The 22,949-nt window shown below is 41.6% G+C and overlaps 1 protein-coding gene across 1 annotated transcript in view; it reads left to right on the plus strand.

Moving 5' to 3' along the window:
- Nucleotides 1-22,949, plus strand: part of LOC306965053 (calsyntenin-2-like) — a 526,930-nt gene that overhangs the window by 196,854 nt on the left and 307,127 nt on the right. The gene's annotated exons all lie outside the window — the stretch shown is intronic.

A 22,949-nucleotide genomic window follows, 5' to 3' on the forward strand; every position in this document is an offset into this window, starting at 1 on the left:
AATCATTTTCACTTTGTAGTTGTTCCAGCTCTTCTAAAAGGGTGCCAGAGCTGGTGGGAGGACACTGGCTGCAGGCGGTCGCGTCTGCTAGCCATGCGCCACGCTAATCCCCACCAGGCTAACGGCAGTAACTCCCGCCAGGCTGCTAATGTAGCCAAGGCTCGAGAGGAGGGCTTGCGGTTTGGGGGCGAGAGTCCAGTCAGCTGGGCCCTTGAACTGGATGGGAGAGCAAACGGAGCCAATCCACTGCGGTGGCAAGTACAATGAGTTTGATTAGGGAGACAAAGCGTCCTCTTCGCAAGACGATGTGAGGGATGAAGAACGCTATATTTGTCAGGCTATATTTGTCAAACAACACAGTCCGTCTTGAGTGTTGGGGAGCTTTACTTTTAAAATAAGCTCATGTATCTTCTAGAACATGTGCTGTTAGTGCACTAGTTTATGATGAAATCTGCCTTGCCATGTTTCGTACCAAGTCGTAAAAAGAGCAAACACATGCATTTACTTCAATTTGGCTTGATGCTTTTTGATTTATTTCAACACACACTCCCTGACCAAAGAGAAAATAGTAAAACGAGATAATAAAAATAGACAAAAATAGAAAAAAAAGACATAACAGACAAACACATGCTCTAATTTGCATTGTTTCCCTGAGCTTCTGCGATGTCAGAAGATCCAGTGTTGCAGTCATTTTTCACCAAGATCTTCTATTGATGATGGGAGAGTGTGGCCACTGAGCAAAGCCTCTTCCAGCACATTCCAAAGATTCTCAATTGGGTTAAGATGTGGACTCGGGTTCAGGGAGCACGAAATGGGTTGGCCACCACACTCTTTCACAACGTGAGCCCCATGAATCCTGGCATTGTCATCTTGAAATATGCCCTAGCCATCAGGGAAAAATGATGATGGAATAACCTGGTGATTCACGATCTTTAGCTGATGTCATTCTTTTGGCACAAGTGTTGCTGAACCTAAACCTAACCAACTATTTTTAGGATGAATTTTATGTTTATGTTGTTGACTACATGGCTGGCATTGAAATAGCATGGTTGATCGCTTTAAAATGTATAACTTTCTTTCTGCAGCGATTGCATACATACCATCGTGTCATTTAGCTTGAAACTTCGCCCACGCTTTGTGCATGCGCTGTTGCTGCGCTTAATCAGTGGTGAGAGGGACTATTACAGCGTGTTGCAGGCTGGCAGCTTCACATGTGTCACGCTGTGCCCATAAAAGCCTCTTGAATAGGGCCTAATGTTGAATACCATCGAGCCAAGGCCCGAGAGTCACTCCGAACAGCATGAGAAAGTCAGGGAGTTTAGTGCCATATCTCTCGACTGCGGATGTCAACACTTCGGCTGATGAATAATTTAGAGGGAAATCTCTCTAGGCAGTCACTTCCCAAAACTGTAGACCGGCCCATGTGTCCTGCTGCTACCGCGTGGGGTGTATGTGTGTCTGTCAGTCGGAGAGCCAGAGGACAAGTGCGGCTCAGCCTAAAACGCTCTCTCGCTTCCCTCTCCTTCCCATCATGTCTGGAAATATGTGAGTCCTCCTCAAAAACACAAGAGCACATCAACGGTCATCATGATACTGGGCAGTAAGTGAGCAGAAACCAAGTCAGTTTAAACATGTAGTACCTGTACTCACTGATTGACACATTTCTGTAGTTGCTGATGAAGCCTCTCGAAAAGTAAGGTAAGCAAGTTGATTTGTGTTTTGATGTGTATTTTACTGTTTGCTTATATGCATAGGTTGGCATTTCAATGGTGGATATTCATCTTGGGCCCGATCTTCTGCTTGGCGCAACAACAGCTCTAGCGCAGAACACCGTGACATCTTGTGTGCAAACAAACGGTGCTTCTGTGGCCAGGGCACGGGGACGGCGCTTAGAAAGAAGGGATCAACTGAGGCGTGGTGTTCATGCTACTAGCACTTGCTGCTTCTACCCCTCTTAATCTTCACATTTACATCGCGCACAGCCTCACTCCAGCATTTAGGCTCTTACAGGATACAGGCGGCACGGTAGCGCAGCGGTGTATGTTCAATAGGCCAGGATGTCTGACGATGGATGTAAATTCGCCCCAGGCCACAATCCGGTGAGACCCATGTATGTTCGTCAACATGCACTGTCCTGACCAAATAAATGAATAAAACCTCATAAACCCTACCTGAACTGAGCACCTTTTATCCAGTTTGGCTATACCCAAATAATAACCCTCTTAAAGAATAAAAGAATAGAAAATAGTGATGAAAACGAGGATGAAAATGCAAAAAATAAAAGCAGGGAAAAAGTCACAAAAGAGCAACAAAAAGGCAACAAAAAATTAACAAAAAGGCGATGAAAGTGCAGCAAAAAAAAAAGAAGGGACAAACACAACAAAAAAGTGGCAAAAATTAGATGAAAAAGAATGTGAAAAAAGTGATGACAACATAGCAACAAAGCCAGGAAAGGCCTAAGCTTTCAAATGAGGCGTTACACTGGCCTGCTTTTAGACTTGGGGAAAGCCGAAGTGGAGAAAATGCACTCGGTTAAGGCGGGTGGGTGGTAAAACATCGGCCATGTCCCGAGAGAAAGAGAACATACTATTAAAGAGCGCCACGCAGAAATGTGATTAAAGCCCCAGCATGTGCGCCTCCATACCCACCGCTGCCCTCACTGTGCAGAAAACATTGGGAAGGAAAAGTTTGGGTAGGGACCACTGTTGTTCATAACTTCGCCAGTGGCCCTGGGTGTCTGTCCAGCCCATGTACAGCCCCCGTTCAACCCACTTACTTTGTGTTAAAGGCAAATTAAATTACATTTTAAAAAGCAAGTACAAACAGAGGTCTTAAAACCTAGGAGAATGCATAAATCATCTATGATTGACAAAATGACCACAAAAGGTGAAATTGTGGAATGCATGTTTCATAACTTGAGTCATAATTACAGAGTGCTCATGCTCTAATGTGTCAGAATGAGCTATTTTACCTCATTATTTCATTTTTGCTGATGCCCCCCACTGCTAATTGACAATGAATGGCACCAGATTGGCACAGCATGCCAGCAATTTTGTCTACTAAAAGTTGTGTAAAATTGGCCTGTTTTATTCTCCCTGCACCTGACACTCTCTCTGATATTGTGTCTACCATTGTTTGCTGCTTAAGACCTATGTCAGTTGTTTGGGATGTTATTTTGTATTTCAATTCTATGGTTTGTTAGGCAGAAATTCAATATTCTGTTTACTCTTGTCCAAAGACATACTAAGAAAAGCACCACGTCAAAGCTTCATTTAGACTCCCATGGCAACCATACATAGGCTGAGAAAGACTAAGATTTACATGTCAATATGAAGAGTTTATTTACAAATAGATATGTGACATTGAAAACAAATCAAGGTATGCACGCAATGTTATGTTTTTTTTGTTTTTAACTACCATTATTTAATGCTATAAAAATATAAAGTCACTTGTTCTCAATCAAATTCATACAGCGTTAGTGCCACTTGTAGAGTTACAAAAATAAAAAAATGTGAAGGAAAAAATTATTATTATTTTTTTTTTTCAAACAAGTGGGACAAGGCCTCGTGGAAGACCCAGGACACGCTGGTGGGACTATGTCTCCGAGCTGGCCTGGTGTCGCCTCGGGGTCTCCCCAGAACAGCTGGAGGAGATGTGTGTGGATCGGGAAGTTTGGGCATCTCTGCTGAGACTGCTGCCCCCGCGACCCGGCCCCGGATAAAGCGGAAGAAAATGGATGGATGGATGGATGTTTTTTTCAAATTAACTTTTCATTTCCTTTCTGAGAGTTTATCCCCAAAAGACGTTTACATTAAATGTGAAGAGTCCACACAAAAGCCTCCTTTTTTTAAAACTGCTGCTTCCTCATCACTGCCTCTTCTTCCCGTGGGGCAGCCATTACTCCGACTTGGAGCATTTTTGTGTAAGCACAAACATATGTGGTATTTCGGGGTAAGCACATATACATACCTTAACAGAGAGCTGCTGAATGGTGCTTTTCAAAACATAGCTTTTGTAACATGCAAGAGACAGGATTGTTGTTCACATACCCACATAAGTAAAAACAAAAAAAGTCAAGGTAATCATACATAAAATACGATTTTAAGATTTTAAATACAGTATTTACTCAACAAAAAAGGGCTTTCCTCAGGGCTGTTTTTCAGCCCCACTACTGTTAGTGGTGGAACTTCAGTCCTGACGAAGTGAGGGCTGAGTGAGTCACGAGATGTTGGAATTGAGGACGATCGATCTGTTTTGATGTTTTAGGTTTTATTCAGTAATTTCATTTGACAAATAAAAAAGATATGAGCCATAAAGGAGAGCGCAAATGGTTTTTCTTTTGTCAGAAATATCACAAGTTAAAGTTTATTTGGCAACACTTTAGAGATGACTTTTTTTCTTTCTTTTTTTCTTAAAGTTACTCCTTTAAACTTTTCTCACAAGGTCCAAAAATCTGTATCTTCTGGCTCTTGTCAAAGCGGCGCAGCCACAGACGGAGCTGAGGGCGACCGCAGCGCTCCGGTAATTATCTATACAGTCCGCGCTGTCTGTGTGTGGGGAGGACGGCCGTGAAATGTGGAGGTGGGTTGGCAAGAAAGTGTCGGGGCGGGTTGGCGGGGGCAGAGCGCAGGTAACGGTTAGGCCTCATTAATTAGCTAAGCCTGGTTTTAATTACAGCCCGTCACACTCGCAGCCAACGGAATGAGCGCACACACACGCCGCAGCTGTCGTAACTTTCCAGTGGCTGAAGTCGGGGCCGTGAGCAGCTTGAGAAACTGATTAAAGTTATATAACGGCGCAGGTTAAGCTTATTTTGGGATAAATCATTAAATGTGTGATACGAGCACCAATGATAATGATGTTTTCGTTGTGTTTTGGAGCAATTATTTTTATTTAGACTTCACCTCAGCTCATTAAAACCTTGATTTTCTTGTTCCAAAAAGCTATTGTTTCATTCAAAGGATTAATTTTGTGACAGGGTTACAGAAAAAATTGGTACAGAATATACAAACATAAGGATAAGACATCATTTGACTAGATTAACCGGTTTTACAATTATCACGGTTATAAAAGCTCATGACAGGTTAAGCACCTCCATTCCAATGAAGCACCTGTTGTATTTTTAGACATGCTTTCGCACGGACCCATGCAGCGCTCCTTCGCTCTTTTTCTTTTGCTCATGACAAATTAATCATACTTATTTCAGGACTTGCACTCTCGCAGGTGAAGGACCCCCCCCCAAACAGCGGCAGGTTCACTAATCCAATGTGCAGAATCATACCCATTATCAGACCATCATTGCGCAATGCTGCCAAAGGAAGAGTCCCAAAAGAACCATGTTCAGCCGGGTTTGCTATGGTGGGGTAAAACTGTGAAAGCACGTGGAAATCATCTGATAGGTTCGGAGTCATTTGTTTATGTCACTCTTTTGTAATGAATTCATGAGACAACAGATCAGAGAGGAAATATGTGACCCATCACGAGAACGGGGGACACAACTCGGTTTCGGGGCATTTTGAGCGGGACATAGTTTGTGAAAGTCTAGTCTCCAAAGTTTCCAACAATGTGTAACACGTGGAAATCTGATGATAAAAGCAAGTTGAATTTAGGAACTGGAAATATGTCAAAGAGAGGAATCGGCCTCTAAACTTCTGGGCTGTTCTCACCTCTCTCGAAGTGACAATAGGGCTCATGTACATCTCATTTAGAAAAGCCACAGGCCAAGGACAAATTTCCCTACGGGGACAATAAAGTATACAAACAAAACCAAAAACAAAAAAAAGCCATACCCCTGTAAACCTCCCCCTGTCGTGTCATGTGTGTGGGTCCTCCCCGTGTCTGTGTAGGTTTCCTCCGGGTAATCCGGTTTCCCCTACCACTAAAAACATGTATAATAGGCCAGGATGAATGATGTGTGTGAGTGAATGTATGGTGGTGGACCGTTGGCGCAGACATGTGCAGTCGCGACAGCACTTCTGTCAGTCTCCTCCAGGGGAAACTGAAGCTACAAATGTAGTTTATCATCACCGAGTATGGAGTGAATGTACAATTGTCTCATGTAAAGCGCTTTGTGACCATATCTGTGAAAAGCGCTATATAAATAAAGATCTTCTTCTTCTTCTTCATGAGGAAGCGGCGCCACATAATCCGTGATTAATAAATCCACTTCCAAACATGTTCAGCTCGTCTGATGCAATCTTTGCGGCGTCCATCCAACACAACGGTGTTTACCCAGTGTGTCAATACACACAGACACACACAATCTCCCAAAACAAGCTGGTTTGAACCTAAACGTTTCTGCTTTTAAACATACCACTACTGCTAACTTAAACATGTAGAGGCTTCTTCGTGGCTTCAACTGAACGATTCAGCAAAAAAGCAACAATCACAAATTTTCAACAAACTTGGGGTGTCCCTGGTTCTCGTGACTGAGCACATATCTTATTACGGAATATCAGTTGAAAACATTGACACCATTGCTTCCTTTATACACTTCTAATAATATCATGTTGTGTATTTATTATTTTAAACTCCATTTATTAAGTGTTAAAGCATAAAGATAAAATATAGCATAGGCTGAATGTAGGTTTTCTTCATTTCGGTGATCGTGAATAATCATAGAATCGCAATATTTTTCCTCAGAATAATCGTGACTCAAAAGTTTAAAATCCTCACATCCCTTAATTTGACTAATTGAACATTTACTTGTCAATTCACAGAAATACATTGCCATGTATAATACATAAAATGCAAATGCCAAAGTGCCTAAAAGTAAGCTCATAAGCCACACTCACGACACGTTCATTTCAATATGATTCGACCAAGGTTTTGAGAAAGTCGCACAGCCCACACACAGGCCGGGGGAGCTGCCTGTCCGGTTACATCACTGCTGTGGACCTGTCCAGTAAGTAATCTACTCTGAGACGGGAGGAGAGCTGCAGCTGTCACCACTCGCCCACTGAGCCGAACAGGAGAGGGAAATGTGCGCAACCTTCCCCCAAAACATCTCGCCATCACTGGGCATCACTCTGTCAGCCTGTGTGTGTATGAGGCACACAGCGGATTCAGTCGAAGAAAGAAAATACATTTATATGTCTTTTAAACTGTCACTCTTTTCAGAAACTTTTGATCGTTTTCAGTGACAGCACGTGAAGAAAAGTGATGCCTGAACAACACTCAATATTGAATGTACTTTTTCCGTGTGTGTGTGCATTGGAGAAATAGTCAATTTGCAAATCTTGTTTCAAATGACGTCTGCAGCGGGCTTGGCTAGTGCATCCCAGGGCAAGACACTTCACCCGGATTGCCTTCTGCAGTCGAGTTGAGGTGTTGGTAGACACTTTTGAAACGTGGTGACATGGAAAGTATTTTTTTATTCATGACATGAGCTAAACTTGTCTGGAGACGCGCTGCTGCCTTGTCTGATAAAACATGTGATTTGTGGAGCTGACAAGTGCCATGAGAAAACTGTCAGATAGCGGGGAGATTTCCTCACCTGACATCCACATCCACAACCCACAGCAATGCACACTCTCTCTCCACCACCTCCACTTCTGCACTCGGTCAGGAGGGAATCTTCAACTTGAGTTACCGCAGGGTGATTAGCTGCCATTATTCTTTTTCACTCTTGATATTATTTGTATTGCTAGGCCCGAGCACCATCAGAGCTGGCAATGGGGCTTTTAGAATCGTATAGCAGTGCATGGTGCACAAAAAAGCGTGAAGGACTTGCCTTCCCTCAAACATACACTCATGCACACGTACACATGTATTGGAAAAAATAACATTGTAATTGTACCACAGTGCGGCGGTACTGTCTAAATATTCCCAAAAAAGAACACATTATATACACATTTTGAGTGGCTTACAGGTTGCCCAGCGACATTGAGGATGGGTCAAATGCAGAGAACAAATTTCTCTACAGAGAAAGTATAACTTAACTTAAAGGAATAGGCCACCGTTACCTGAGCTTAGACAGTGCATGCAGATTAAAGATGTTGTTAGCATTTGGCCTCTCCCAGCATATTCCTATGGCTTCAAACGGGGGTGAAGTTGGAAGCTACCAAGCTCTTCCCCGGGCGCGCACACAGACCAGACAGGTACGTATCAACTCGTCTAAACTCAGGTGAGAACATATCACAGCATGAAAGAACTGAGTGCCCTCAGTCACGCAAAAAGACCAATGATGTTGTTAGCATTTGGCCTCTCCCAGTCTAATCCTATAGCTCCAAACGGGGCCCACGGGCACACACAAGCACCAGACAGTTACGCATCAACTCGTCTAAACTCAGGGGAGAACATATCACAGTATGGAAGAACATTGGCCTTCTCCTTTAACGTTTACCTTTATACAACCTTACTTATAAAGTAATAAAATAATGTTTTTAAAAGAATAAAGAGGCAACAGAATATTATTAGGGAGCAAATTGGTGTGAATGTTTTCTACATATATTCTATTCTGAGATATTCCCTCTCATCTGTGTCCCATCAATTCACTATAATTACGTTAAGAGTGGCCTAAACAAATGACCTAAACTTTTGTTTTTACCGTGACGAAACAAAACACAGCTGCACATGGTTCTTTTGGGACTCTTCCCTTGCCCTACGCCTCTGCACATTGAATTATTGAAACCTGCCACACTGCATGTGTTATGGGTGTTATGGATTTAACACTGGACGCTGTTTTTTCAGTCTTTACTGGTTTTGGCACAGTTAAGCTCCGGCTCATGAGACGTGACAGCCGTTTGCCGTGGCTCCGAAGATGCTTACGATGAACCTAAAGCGAGCTTTTGTTACCGACGTCATTGTGATACTGGTAAATGTTGACATCGCTACACCCCCTCTTCCTTTCCCTCTCAGTCTTTCTCGATCTCCGCCCATACTCCTCGAGACCTCGGAATTGAACCTGCAACGGAATTGAACCTGCAATTCATGCAAACAGTGTCCATTGAATTTCTTCATAATGCACACCCATTCGACACAAAGCTACATCACTTTGATTTTCACTTAAATACACACATTTCAAACTCCGCTGTCTCCGTTGAAGTGTCCGTGCGCTCACAGTGCTGGACATTAAGCAAGTCCCGCGCGCTTGTCCATTATTAGCTTATTAAGTTGAAGTGCCTTTTTAGCGGCGAGCACTTCACTGCCAGAAGTCTTTTCCGAGAGCCGGGTTCGCCAGGTTAATGGTGAAAAGTTGCTCGGAGCGGCGTTGGTATCGCTCCGGTCGGCTGCTTGTCAGTCACCCCTGCATTTTTTTCCCGCCGGCGCGAGCGTACACAGGCAGGCACCTACTCATTTTCTTGTATAGCGGTATTGTATTTCGCTGTCACTCACGTCAGATGCGTGGCCCCCCCCTGTGGCTTTTTATTGAGCTAATGTCGCCGTGGCAACCCGAGGAGGACAGTTTGGACAGGTAGACAAGCCGGCGCGCGTCGACGTGAATGAACAATGCCACCGCTCTCATTAGATACGGCAAACATTGTAATCTTCTGGAGTTTTTAATTACTGCTTTCAGCAATTACCGGCAACAAACAAGAGAGGCAGAACAGTTTTTTTTTTTTTATGAGCGCTTGTCAACATATGGAACACATTTCCCTAAATACTGCACCTTTATTTCACTTTAGACCAGGGGTGTCCAAACTTTTTTCACTGAGGGCCACATCCAGAGAAATATACAAAGAACTGGCTCAGAGGTCAGATATATAACTTCACCTCTAAAGTTAGCACATTCAATAAAGTGCTAACTATGCTAAGCAAAAAGCAGTTTTCATCACAGCTTTATATTAATGGATTTTCATTTATTAACAAAAGAAAAAAGGTGATCCACAGTGAAATAACACAGCACAGACTGAGATATTTCGCTCACAGTGACTTAACTTGAATCCCCTCAAAAAGATATTAACATCAGCTGACTCAATTTATTAGGAATTGTGATTATTGACACATGACGACTGTGTTCATTACAGCAACAGAATTGTATCTCCCATTTACCTCTGAAGAAATAATCATTTCCCCACCTTGGCAGAAATTTTTGGCCCTCTATTCAATCGTGCGTCTTTTGCTCTGCCATCTTTTGCTCGTCTTTTGGAAAAAAAGATTGCTCTGATTTGTTTGGCGCCACTGCCCTGTTCAAGACAGAAGCACCACCGATAAGCATTAAGACTGAGAATTACATGCAGTCAAGAGCTTGTTTCATATGTGGGACATTTTCAATTATATGTATATATATATATATATATATATATATATATATATATATATATATATATATATATATGGTGCCCGTGGTCGTTGGGGCACTCGGTGCAGTGACCCCCAAACTGGAGGAGTGGCTCCAGCAGATCCCAGGAAATACATCAGACATCTCGGTCCAGAAAAGTGCAGTTCTAGGAACAGCAAAGATACTGCGCAGAACCCTCAAGCTCCCAGGCCTCTGGTAGAGGACCCGAGCAGGAGGAAAAAGAGAGACCGCCCGCGGAGGGTGAGGAAGAGTTTTTTTTTTTTATATATATATATATAAAAAATAATAGTGATTAAAAAAAAAAAATAGAATTTGCAGCGGGCCAATTTAAAGAGGGCTGCGGGCCAACTGCAGTTTGGACACCCCTGCTTTAGACCTTTTTACTCAAACTCATAGACAGTGGTTAGCGCTCGTCCTTCACAGCAAGAAGGTCCCAGGTTTGATTCCCACCAGGACGGGGCCTTTCTGTGTGGAGTTTGCATGTTCTGTGTTTAGGTTTCCTCCTACCACTAAAAACATGTACAACAGGCCAGGATGAATAAGAGTGTGTTTGAGTGTGTGACAGCGGATGGAAATGAGCCCATGGCTACAATCCGGTGTGGTGTGTTCATTAACATGCACTGTCCCCACTAAATCAATAAACCACTAAATAAATTAAAAGAAAAAAGTGACTATTAAGCAACGAAAATGCAACAAAAAAGGCTACAAAAACACATCAAAATTTCAACAGTTTAGACCAGTTTTGTGGGACTTTGTGTGGGTGTCTGCGTCACATACCCACACGAACTCCGGGCAAACTCCAGTCTGGCTAAAAATAAACCAGACTAAGCTAATGGCCAACGATCATTAGCTCGCTTTAGCTCCGCATCCATTGCCTTTATTTGCTCTAGAGCTTTGTACATGGGAAACGATATGCATGGTTAGCACAGAGCCAGATGTGGAACGCAGACACAGGTGTGGGTTCTTATTCTCCCATTGTCAACACTAATGTCCAAAGCTGCACTGTGAATAAAAGAGAGATTAATTTGTCTACTAGCTTCTCTTTGCCTGCTAGCCCGACAGCAGCAGGCGTGTTGTCCATAGAGTTAAACCAAATAGACGTAAACATAGTGTGTGGCTGATGTAACATGATGAATTTGCTTCTCTCCGTCGTTCTGATTGGAAAACAGATCCGGGCTGATTATGAAAAGTTTCTCATTATGGTACGATAGGAGCGTGTGGGTGGAGTGACGCGGAAATGGCATAGCTCATCAGAGAAGAGGAATTATAGGAAGAAGATTGTGTTTGCAAGACAACAAAAGGGATTGGGCCCGAGATGGTTCATATGGCTCTAACATGGGGAGAGTTATACACAAGTGACAGGAAGCCTGAGCACTGGACTAATATGGTCGGTCTGAGTCAGACGTCTGAGTCCTCGGTATGTCTGGTTTCGACACCTCTGGGAATGATTTTTAGATGGTCAAAAGCAACTGATGTTATTGATTTCATGTGAAAGGTCAGGTCTGTTCATTATTACTCGTTGAACTCTAATCTGTTATAGTTGGAAATCTACAATTATTCTTTATGTCCGAGCTAAGCTGGAACTTGAGTTTTAGGCTACTTTGGTTGGCCGGCATTGGGTGGGATTTGTATAGTATATTATTATAGAATAAATAAAGGTATAATCAATGATTCCTGTCTGTGTGTGTCACAATATCACAATCATATATGGCTGAAAAAGCCTGATTTGAATAACTCGGGCATAAGGAGTTGCAGCACGTCTCTCAGTCTCCTATTTATATATACATTTCAATTGGACAGATTTTAATTGCTCACCAGGCTGGAAACAGTTCCATTTGGCTGCATCATATTTCTGTCTTATAACTCGTATCTTCTGTTTTAAACTCATAGACCCGAATGATGTTCCTCTAAGTTTCTCGTACTCACTCGAGCAAACTGTATTAACTTGTGTTTGACAAATTCAAAATGTCTGAGACCATTTTTACAGAAGTGTTTGTCTGTTTCTTCATTGATTTTCAGAGAAAAGTTCACTTCAAAATATGTCTTTTAGTAACTCTATTTTCAGAACAGAAAGAAGTTTCTCACTCCTTGTAGAGAAGAACACAAAGTTACCTGGAGGATTTTGAAAGGTGGATCAAATTCTTGCAGGTTCTTCATGTTTGATTGGCATCTGCTTTGTTCCTAATCATTTCATCAATGCCGCACAGATCTCGTTATTCCAACTTCCAAAGCTTCATAGCGATCCTTTAGAGACGTGAAAATACGACTTTTCTGCAACAAGTTAAATTGGAAGTTACAAGATGAGTGTGGGGGGAGGAAACCCTCAGCTAAACTTAGCGGGGTGTTGACATTGCCGTGATACCACCCCCTAGTGGCTTGGGGTGAGTGTGGCTTGAACTCTGTAATATGGAATCCAATGGAGACTTTACGTCTTTCAAAGTGTGGCTTTGATCGACAGGTCATCTCTCTCTTTGTATAAATATTGAATGGCAAATTTATTTATACTGCGCATTTGGTACACAAGGCAACTCAATGCGCTTGTAAGCCCTCGGCTCGGCTTTCCCTTGCCAACTCGATCATAGGACTATTTTCTATACCAACTTATTGATATGGGGCTGTTGGACAACATTTGGGATACTAAACTAAACTACAACCAGTCTACTATTCTACAGAAAGTAAAGCGAGGTATAGCATTTGTTAAGCAAAATTAGCCAAACCTCATGCTGAAAGTGTTCCCTGTTGGGCAGTGACGTTCACTCTTTAAAAAATGTAATAAACCACCAGCTGAATCGTGCATAGACATGTGTAGCCTGACCGTTTCAGACAGTCATTCCAAGAAAAACTATGATATTCAATAAACAGAGCCTACTGAATCCCGAAACCCATTTTTAAGGTTAGTGGGGGCCATGTTGGGCTCCATCTTTGTTTATTGTATGCAGCTCTATGAAATGTTAAACACAAATCCTTTCACCTTTGCCTGTTGACTGTTTCTTAAGTATGTAAAGCCAAAGCAAATGCATAAACAAATGATCGGAGACACTATGATAAAAACTGGGGGAAAAAAATATATATATATACATTTTGAGTGGACATCCAGTTATTTTCAAATACTGTATTGGCTTATGGAGAAGATGTATGCCAAATGTCATGCTTGTTTCACCAACTGAAGTATTGTAGTGAACAAATGATTTTATCTGCTGCAGTAAAACCAGGGCTAAGGACAATATGGACTCAACCAGGCCCAATCTAAACTTTGGGAGGGGGGGGGGGAACTTGGTACAAGTCGGGACTAACGTAGTTGTCAAGTGTCCAGTTTTGTCCTACAGTATTTTACCCCTCTTTCCCGCCGTCCTTGGTTGTGGTCATGGGACGGCTCGCAGCAGGCGCCGGAAAAAATCCCTTATTTTCGAATCCAAAACTTGACAGGTATGGACTAAACCACGCCCAATCTGACCATGGACTATTCCACGTCTAAACTAGGGCTCACCCAGGACTAAACACACACTAATTACTATCTCTAAAATGGCCGTGTACTATTCACATTTCTACCAAAGCAGAACTAAAAACTTAGCTGTGGAAAGAGAAAACCTGTTAAAATTAAGACCCAATCTTTATTATTTGCAGACTTGTACCATTGATTTCCTTGTCTCGCCAACCAGACTCCGCTTCTTTACAGAAGAGGGTCTGGCAACACTCCATTGCGCGCTTTCAAAGGAAGTGACGCAGCGATATGGAGCCTGCCGACCAATCAGAGCAGCTCCCTGAACGGGCGTCACGTTGTTGCGCCTTTGCTTTGTAGTTTTTCAACACAAGCAACCACTTCACGTAATGCTCCGGTATGCTTGTATTCTTAAGTTTTTCTGACTTAAACGACAGAAGTCATTTACTGAACTCCGTGTGGCAGGAGCGCCATTGTTAATGTCCGAATGATACGACTTTCTTGTTGCTGTTTCTGTCGTCACATCCGCCATGTTCTCATTGGCTGCTATGCTCTTCGGTTGTCCCACATTAGTCCCGCCTCAAGCAGTAGCTTTTCTACGACAGGGTCGCCAGACTAGTCTCCTGTTTATTAATTAATAAACATCGGAGATTAGTCTGGATGCCAGGCTATTGATTTCCAACTCCCCTCAACTTCTCTGTTTTAATCAAAGTTACAGGACGATTTGGTTTCAAACAAAAGCCTGACTGAATGCCACCGGTTTTATTTTATTTTTTTTCACGTTCTTTCGGCACGCTCAGAGCTGAAAGGGAGAAGGCCGTATAATGATCCTCTTACTGCCAGTTTTCAGAAGTGCCTCCGACTTTTGGCTCAGAGACAATGGAGCCATCACTCCGCCATTGTTCGCAGTTCTAATTTATTAATGAACTACCAAAATGCAATCTGCTTCTGCACTCAGCCACGCGCATGAAGGAAATAGTCTTTGTAATGAGATTTTTGCACAGCCTCTCCGCATATTTTGTCCTTTGATGAATCCGTGGCGTGTAAGGGGGCAAATGGACCGACTCGGGTGTTTTATAACGGCAGAAGACAGAAACCCGATTCATCTCACTACAAGGCCATTATGCTGAATCCGGTCGGCTCCTTCCGCATCCCGCTGAGAAACAGAAATACTTATCCAAAGACTCTGGCTCTCTCTCTCTCACCCAGTGGCGCCAGAACTCCGAGGAAAGTGAACTGCAGTGCCTGATCCTTTTGTAACAGCCTTTGAGCGAGTCTGAAGTGGGAAACAGTAAAACGAAACTTAGGGTGTATTCGCAGCCCCCGTCTTGATCCGAATCCCGGCCCGTTTGCTCGGATAATACGATTCATTTGAGGTGTTGTGAACGCGCAAGCGGTACTCTGTTCCGGGCCAAAGAAGCGAACCCATGGTCTGGCTGACAATGTGGGTCTCGGGTCCGGTTAAGACGAACTATGAATAGGATCATTTGATTTGTGAATGCGACTGAGCCAGAACGCGGAACAAAATCAGGAAGCAAAAGTTGCGAGGCTTTGTGTGTCTGGTACAACCAAATCAAGCAGCGCGATGACAGGAAAGAGCGGAGACGATGAGGACACTCAATACGGAATGTTGTGGGTTCCATTTACTTAGAAGTCTCTATGATTGGAGTTAATACGAACCAATTCAACCCCCCAAGTTCTCTGCAGCCAACCAACCAACCAACCAACCAACGAAAACTTAGCTATGACTCGTAAATATGTGGTAGAAACCTATAGCTGAGCAAAACTATAGCTGTCAAGCCCTGATTAGATCCTTTTTTGTAACTTGCACCATGTCTGTATCCCTGGGACAGTCGTTGTACATAGTTTTCGAGCATGTCGCCGCTGCCGTAGCAGTTTTTTCATGTGAACAAAATATATCTCTGTGGTCCGCTACATACTCAGCTGCTCTTGATGAGCCCATTGCAGCACCATGTATCGGCTTATTTATGCTCCCATTTCGTGCGTACAAAGATCGGTGCGTTCCGACCTGCTCGCAGTTCATTAAAGATTGCAAAAAGAAAAACCAACACGGCTACAATCTGATACCGTTTCATTCTGAAGAGGAAAGGAAGTGGAGTTTAATCGACCAGAGACGGATTTCTGCGTTTAAAATGATGGATCCGATTGACAAACAAAAGAGGTTTGAAAGCGAAACTGCGCCAGCTAGAAAAATGAAACAATGCGGCAATTTTGGTCCCCAATCGAGCCGAGTCTCAAGTGTGAATGCAAACTTTCTTATCGCTTCGTGTTCGCTTTATTTTGGTAACTGCTCGTCACTCTTACAGAAACCTTTATAATAGAACGACTTTCTCTGTGAACAAGAGTCGAGGACTTTTTGGATCTCCTCCTCGTCGTTCTCGCGTGTTTTTCCTCCGGAGAAGTCAGCCATGACGGTTTGTTGACACTTTAATTGGAGGCCCTGAGGCGTGTATAATAATCGTCAACAGCGGCGGTGGAGATATGCGCCTCTATCCTTGTATGCAAACAGATCCACCCTTCACCTGGGAGAGCTTCAAACGCGAATCAAACGCTCCTCTGCGCGGGCTATTCATAGAAATAAAGAGGCGTTTGTTTCTTATTTCCTTCACAGATGAAATGTATGTGATGATGTTGCGCCTCTCCGCGGCTTGTTTGTCTGTTCGCGCCGTCAAAAATGGTAGCCTCAAAGTTTGCAAAAGCTGAAAGCAAAGCAAAGCACTCCATCAAGATTGATTACATATGTTTATAAATCTGAAGAATAATGGCAGATCGTACAAAGCAGAGATAAGGCTGGCCTTTTGATGGTTGGTTTAGAACAGTCAATGACAGGAGGAGAAAGTTGATGTCCAGTGCTCGCGAAAGACGAAATGTAGGGATTGGTTCTATTACTGTCGCATTCCAATGCAATTTGATGTTATTTACACATGCCAGACTCATACATTCCCAGACCTTTGTGTTGGCAAAGATGATTTAAAGTGAAAAAAAAGTTCCCTCATTTGTCAGTGTAATGTGTAACCATATCTTCTGAAGACGATGACAGTGCATCCGGAAAGTATTGACACCCCTACAATGAGCTCAGGTCCATCCTTTTTTCAACAGATCATGCTTGAGATGTTTCTACAACTTGACTGGAGTCCACATGCGCTAAATGAAATGGATTGGACTTGATTTGGAAAGAAACACAAAGGAACTGTCTGTAGACCCAGAGACAGGATTGTATCGAGGCCCAGATCTGGGGAAGTGGACAACCATTAGTTTAATGCTGCCGAGATGGTTGTCCGTCCGTGAGGTTCTCCCACTTCCTCAGAATAACTGGAGCTCTGTCAGTGACCATCAGGTTCATAGTCTCCTCCCTGACCAAGGCCGTTCATCCCCTTATTGCTCAGTTTGGATGGGTGGCCAGCTCTAGGTAGAGTCTTGATGGTTCTGAACTTCCATTTACAAATAATGAAGGCCACTGTGCTCTTTGGAACCTTCAGTGCTCCAACACATTGTTTGTGCCCTTACCCAGATCCGTGCCATGATACAATTGTAAAATGTGGGAAAAGTGTAGGGCGGTGAATAATTGCTGGATGCACAGTATAATGTTCATGGGGGGGGTCAATGAATAACACATGGATATTGTTAAGCAACTTTCAGTATCTGTCAATGCATTCCCAGTCAGTTGGGTCTTTAATTTCTGCTCAAAGTACCTCTTATCTCGAGGGTCCTATCAGTAATTTAGAAAATGATCAACTGAATTTAATATTGTGTTGGGTTCAAAATGAGGCTAAAACACTCTTAAATGGAAACTTTTACAGGGAAATGTTACTTCAATTAACTTTTCTTTAAAAATCAAATTGAAATGCAATTCAGTTTCCATCTTCTCTCCGATCTGAAATATTTCCAAGGTGTCCTTGGAATTATTTCATTGCCATACATTGGCATACCCCTGGTTGCTTTAGGGTACTTTTTAATTTTTTTTCTTCATTTTTTTCATTTAACCCAGGGGTGCCCAAACTTTTTGTCTCCGAGGGCCAAAATGAAAAAGTGCCTGTGGGTCGCGGGCCAAACACGGCGATGTCAAGCGTGAAACATAACTGCAAATAATAAAAGTTACTTTATTTTCTTTTTTGGTATAGCTTTGCATTTAATTCAATCTATGCAATTAACCTCTTAACTCCCGTCTGAACCGAGAGGATCTTTTTCCTCACGTCATCAGATTTTTTTTCCCATCATTTTTTTGTTGGGTATTCAACTCATTTTTGTAACTTTTATGTCATTATTTTGTCATTTTTTCGTCATTTTTTTCCATCAATTTTTCGTCACTTTTTTGTCACATTTCCATCATTGTTTTCGTCTCAGTTTTGTTGCTATTTTCCAGAAGCTTTTGGATTGGGGTAAAGTCAAACTGGAGAAAATGTGCTCAGTTCAGGTGGGAGTTAAGGGGTTAACATGCTACAAAAGCCTAGTTTTAGTAGAACAAAATCAATTATTGTAGCAATATAGAGCAAAATGGAAACAACACCTACAGTGACTTTAGCTCATTCATTTCTTTAAGTCAAAGAAAATGCCATATATCATTTTGAAAGTGTCAGTTCAGCATAAATTATTTTATAAGTCATAGATGTCAACGATTTTTGCAAAGAAAAAGTTGGAAAAATGGGAAAGTTGATGCTACGACGCTCTGTGATTGATAAACACCAAAACACCAGAACAGTGTTTCCTTAACTTTGCGAAAGGAGTGAAACAGCGCCCCCAATTTGACGCTGGTGGACAAAAAGTGAACTGCATCCATATTTGCCATTGAGAATGAACGGGAGAGAGAGTTATTAATCAGATGCGGCGCAAAAGTAGGTCACCCTCTGGCGGGCCAACCTAATGGGCCCCACTTTGGGCACCCCTGATTTAACCTGTTTCCTGCTGTCTCCCCTGAGGGGGGGTAGGGTTAGCGTTAGTTAACCATAATCAGGATATAAGGGTTAGGGTTAAGAACGGCAAATGTAACTTAAGTTGTGTTTCACTCACACAGATCTCACACATATTTTTAGAAACTAGAAGGTCTTGGCTTTCAAATTAGGCATTACAGTGGTATAAAGGCTCTAAGCTCTCCAGTCAATACGCTTTGAGATTTGGATGTCAATAATTGTTAACCCTAACGCTAATCCTAACCCTAACCCTAAAATGGCAGTTAAGTGGTTAAAGAAGTACTAAATAACTCATGCCCCTAGAGGCCATAAGCGCCACTGCAAGTGTCGTAGCATGTTGTGTTTTTTTACTTATTAATTGTCCGTGAGAGTAAATACTACACTGACAGAGAAGACAAAGGGAGAGAGGGATATTGTACATCCAATTATACAATGGAGATCATTTTTTTCACTCAAACTTGGCTGTAAATACTTTTTAAGCGGCGCTAGCCCGCAGTTAGCTTTGCCCGTTAGCCTGTTAGCTTCTTCTTCGTGATTCTATTAGTGTGCATTGGGGCCTCTTTCCTCTAGGCAGGAAAGTTGCAATTGTGGTTTTCTGGCCAGAGACGTCGGGGGGAGATGAAAATCAATCATCCCATTAACACTTGTATTACCCCCAGAGGGACTACGGGAAGGATTTATTAAGGTAAACAAGTTACTCAGTACTGCAATTACAAGTAAAAGTTGTCTGAAGTGAAAATAGTGTGAAAAGCCTTACAAAAACATTGCAGCTTCAATGTTCCACCCGCAGCAAAGTGAGTACAAGCCTTGTTCACCGTCGTGAGTCAGCGTTGTTGACAGTACAGTCCAGGAGAGTGCATCATGAGGCTTTTAAAACGGACAAAACACCCATCTAACTTCACAGAGTGCGCTACAAGAAGTCAAGGTGTAGTGAATTCAAGTAAATATTTTTTTTTGAGGAAGGCTTTCAAAAAAAAAAGTGAGCTCTTCAGACTTGGAGGGCAAGAAGTTCCTCAGCTTCTCTATACCGCGTTTATGCTTTTGTACTATGGCGCCTTTGCAGAAATGCAGTTCAGTGGAAAGTGAAATATTTGACGGAGGAAAAGTAATAAGTCGTCAACGGAAGTCGCTCACATGTGGAGGCGCGCTTCTCCACCGGGTGCAGCGTCTCCGGTGCCGCTCACATCCGTCTCGGTCGGAGCGGGGCCTCCCTCGTCCGCGCTCCAGAGAGGATCTTCGTGACAGCTTTAATCACAGCCCGCTCCATCTGTCCTCAGTCCGTCACTTTGCAACGCTGCTCTCTCTTCGCCGCTTCAGAGATGCCCGCGACTTCTGTGATGAAATGTGTTTCTACATCTAAATGAAAGTAATGCAACGGAGCATATGTCCGGCGGAAGGCATATGCCGCAGAACACATGCCAATATGCTCGGGCGACAGTGATTACATTGAATACACACTGCTGCGTTCGGGGGAGGAGAAAGGGTTTGGCCGACGCACTGCCGAACCTTTACAAAATTCTGTGTGAAAGTGCAAATTGGGCAGGTGAATAGGGGAAAAATAAATACATTTGGCTATATCCATTTCGTTTCGTTTCGTTTCGTTTCGTTTCGTTTTATTATGAATATACAGTAAAAACATTTACATTCATTCGTGAAGTATTGCATATTCATAAATGGGACACCCTTGAAGCAACAGTTTGCTTATATATGGGGCCCAAGATAGGACACAATATTAAAAACACAAACATACATTAATACATTAGCAACCTAGGAAACATTTGTTTCTTGTTGCCTTTGTTGCCTATTTCCTTCCAAACCTATAACTAACCTAACCTACTCTAATCTAAAGCTACCATATCTTACTTTTATTACTTTAGCAATGCATCAATTTAAAAAAGTACACACTATATGCTCACGCACATTGGGACATACTATCATCAGACACAAGTTTTTAATTATTTTTTTGTATGTATCTATTTATTTATTTATTTATTTTTGTATTTAAAAAAAAATAAAAAATAAAAAAAAAATAAGAAATTTTTTTTTATTTTTTTATAGAGGTCCAACTAGGGTTTATTGTATTTTCCTAGAAGCTCAATTTTTAATTTCTTTTTAAAAGTGGTCAAAGATGTAGCAGTTTTAATTTCAGTGTTCAGTTTGTTCCAAATTTCGGGGCCTTTACACGCCACACTAAAACTTGTACACTTGAGTGTCCTCGTTTTTCCCTTTAAGAGGGTTTTATGTCTTGTGTTATGATCATGAGCAGGTGTAGAGGTTGGGATGAGTTGAGCCAGTCTGTCCTTAGGTCTAAACATGACATTATACATTACACATGCATTTTGAAAGAAGTTGCACTCCGTGAGTTTCAGCAGCTTATATTTATAGAAAAAGGAGTCAGTGGGGCTGTTAAACTTGGCCCAAGAGATGGCTCGAATGGCTTTCTTTTGAAGGGCTTGTAGTTTCAAAAGATAACTGGGAAATGTATTGCACCAGATCACGTTGCAGTAATTTAGATGGGGCTCCAGAAGGGAACGATACAAGATTAATAGTGCCTCAAGGGGAAGAAAATGTCTCAATTTGTAAAATAAACCAACATATTTGGATAATTTTTTCACAAGATGATCAATATGATTTTTGAAATTTAGGTGTTCGTCAATTTGAATTCCAAGAAATGTAATACAATTTAGTCTTTCAATATTTACACTGTTTATTGAAATACGTACATTTTCAAGATTTTTCCTGTTTCTATTTGAACGAAATATGATAAATTTGGTTTTATTTATGTTTAATGATAATTTATTACAATTGAACCATGTGTCCACTTTTGTTAATTCATCATTTATGGTGTTTTGTAAAAGTGTTGGGTCTTTGTGAGATAGGAATAGGCTTGTATCATCAGCAAAAATGACTTTATGGAGAATTTGAGATGAATTTGGAAAGTCATTTACATAAATAAGAAATAGTAGCGGGCCTATAATTGAGCCCTGTGGGACCCCACATTTAATAATTTTACGGTGTGAATTTAGGTTATTAATGTGCACATATTGCTCTCTTTCATTTAAGTAGCTGCTGAACCAGCTGAGTGCTAAACCTCTGACTCCATAATGTTGCAATTTGCCAAGGAGTATGTTAAAATCAACAGTATCGAACGCTTTCGATAAGTCAAGGAAAACGCCTATGCCACATTCGCCTTTGTCGATAGCGTCGTTGATTTTTTCTACCAGATCCAGAATTGCCATGCAGGTGGTGCTCTTTTCTCTGAAACCATATTGTGATGATGTGAGAATGTTTAGATTATTTAAATAGTCAATTAACCTCTTGTAGACAATTTTTTCAAATATTTTGGATAGCGTTGGTAGGATCAATATCGGTCGATAGTTTTGGATGTCATTTTTGTCACCAGATTTAAATATTGGAAGAATTTTGGAAATTTTTGTCATTCTTGGTACCACGCCACATTGAAGGGAGAGGTTAATACAGAAAACTAGAGGGTCAACAATTTCATGAATTATAAATTTTACGATTTTACTGCTTATGTTGTCGGCATCAGCTGTGTTTGAGCTTTTCATGCCCATAATTAAGTTAAGGATTTCATATTTATCAGTTGGCGAGAGATAGAAAGAGTCCGGATAGTTGCCTTTTAGATACTGTTTGTAGTTGGCTCCCTCTTTTGGGCTTATATTATTGGACAGGGTTTCACCTATTGTGTTAAAATACTCATTAAAGCGGTTTGCAAGATTGTTGTCAGTGGAGCCATTGGCTGCATTCATAATGATGTCAGGTAATGTATTTGATTTTTGACCCCGGTTTAGGACCTCATTTAGCACTTTCCAGCACTGTTTCTGATCGCCACGAGAAGCCTTTAACTGCTCAGAATAGTACATTTGTTTGCTTTTGCGTATTATTTTTGTCAATTTATTCTTATATGTAATATATTTCATTTTATTTACTTCAGTTTCTGCATTTTTGTAATGACGGTATAAGCTATTTTTCTTTTTAATTGATTTCAGAATTCCTTGTGTAAGCCATTTTTTTCCATCCTCTCCTTTTCTTTTTAGAATTTTTTCAGGTATACATAGGTTTATGCCTTCAGTTATTCCATGGATCAAAGCATTATATGCCGCATCTGGACATTTGCTGTAATAGACAGAATTCCATGAATGGTTTCTTAGATATTCGGACAAATTACGTAAATTCTTTTCATTAAAAACTTTTATTTTGGTTTCTATTACAGAGTCATTTAGTTGTATTTCTAGGTCAGCAAGAAGTGTAATGGGAAAGTGGTCCGTAAAATCTGATAAAATTACACCCGAGTTAAGTCTAGTATTGTGAATGTTTG

Source organism: Gobius niger, assembly GCF_951799975.1.
Source record: "Gobius niger genome assembly, chromosome: 1".
NCBI lineage: Eukaryota > Metazoa > Chordata > Actinopteri > Gobiiformes > Gobiidae > Gobius > Gobius niger.